Source organism: Pundamilia nyererei, unplaced genomic scaffold (assembly GCF_000239375.1).
Source record: "Pundamilia nyererei isolate P.nyererei 1_Seehausen unplaced genomic scaffold, PunNye1.0 scaffold00045, whole genome shotgun sequence".
Lineage (NCBI taxonomy): Eukaryota > Metazoa > Chordata > Actinopteri > Cichliformes > Cichlidae > Pundamilia > Pundamilia nyererei.
In genome coordinates this window covers 941,383-943,327 of record NW_005187446.1, presented here as the reverse complement: position 1 = coordinate 943,327, position 1,945 = coordinate 941,383, and positions in this window count along the sequence as shown.

The following is a 1,945-nucleotide window of genomic DNA, read 5'->3' as shown; positions in this document are numbered from 1 at the left end:
AGATAAATAAGGCTCACCTGTCAATCGATATGACCAGCTGGTGCCTTTTGGGGAAGTTTTAATGGACTGTGTGACTAATATTCTCATAACTAATAACCAGCCCAGAAATCTGTGCTTCAGTTCAGGTGAGTGAAATTCGAGTGTTTTATTAGTTTATTACTTGGAACTCGATGTTGTCACTAGTCAGTCCCAGATTTACTTCCTGTTCAATTTAGTAGTTAAAATTGATAATTAATTGTCCAAAATGTTGGCAACACTCTGCCACCAGATGAAGCATTGTTGAGAAATGCCAAAAATTTGTGAATCAAGGCCTGATCTTTTTGTTAATACTATGTGTTAACCAGTGGCAGTTTTTGTTATGGGTGACATGGGCTGCTGTTGCCCAGGGCAGCATTGTGGTGGGGTCACATCATGGGCATTGGCAAAAAAAGTTGCTCACACACATGCTGCCCTGACATCATGCCAGCACATTTTGGGAGTATCATAGGCACCGATTGGTTTTCCATAGCCCATTTGCAGGGAGTAGGGGTGCCCTGCTGCTGCTTGCTGCACAGGGAGGAGAGGGGCGCAACCACTATACCTGCAGAGGGTCAGGCAAGTCCTCCTCAGGAGCACTGACATCAAGACAAGGAAGCTCCTGACAATGCATGGAGGGTTTCACCCCAAGTCTAGCACCCTAAGGCTGTACGCTAAATGGAAGGAAGGAGGCTGGGGACTAGTAAGTGTCTGCACCACAATCCAGGATGAGGCAACGAACATCCATGAATACATCAGGAGGATGGCCCCAAAGAAGAGGAGGAACCATCATGGAAGGACAGGCCCTGCACGGTATGTAGCACCAGCAGATAGTGGAGGTGCCTGATATCCAGAAATCCTACCAGTGGCTGGACAAAGCTGGACTGAAGGACAGGACAGAGGCACTAATCATGGCATCACAGGAACAAGCTCTGAGCACAAAATCCATAGAGGCTGGGGTCTATCACACCAGGCAAGACCCCAGGTGCAGGCTGTGTAAAGATGTCCCTGAGACAATCCAGCACATAACAGCAGCGTGCAAGATGCTAGAAGGAAGTGCATACATGGAACGCCATAACCAAGAGGACGGCATAGTATAGAGAAACATCTGTGCCGAATACAGCCAGGAAGTCTCAAGGTCAAAATGGGAGATGCCCCCAGAGGTGGTGGAGAATGAGTGTTTATTTCAGTGCTAAAATTTTAACTGGATTTTCATTCTTTACATCCTGTATTAATTTTTATTCTGGTGTAGAGACAAATATCATTAATAACTTGTATATTTTGAGCATTTTAGGTGGCTGACCACTGCCCTCTGTGTGCCAATTTATGTGAGTTCCTAACTCCTTGAATATTTGCAGTGGAGCTAGTGACAGCAACGTTATTGCAAATATCAGACACAGTGTCTGCTTTTATGGGAAACACAGCAAGTTTAAAAGTACAGGATTTACATTAAAATCATTTTTTAGATTATGTAAAATAACGAGCAATGGTGAAAAAGACGAATGTGGAAACTTGGAGCAATTTGATAAAATCTACAAATCGTCTTTGGAGGTCATAGGAGAAACAATATCACTATAGTGATTACAAAGACATGAGGTTGTGAACATTTATTTGGTTAAAAAAATCCTTGGAGATGGAGATGATCTGCTGTAAATACCCTGAAAGGAGCACCTGACAGAAAAACAGGGGATTAGCCATTTTTCAATGTTCATATTTGTTATTAACAAATCAGCCCTGGTTGAAGGGACATTGCATAGTTTTACTCAAAATTTAAAAGCAACTTTAGTGAAATCATTGCAAAAGAAAACAAAAACATTTTCTCCTACAGAAAAAAAAATAGATGACTTCCTTACAAACGTCCAAACTGCTTTTTATATATGTGCTTGCTCAAATATTAGGAAAGAATTGCATTAAAATAAAATGTGGTAAC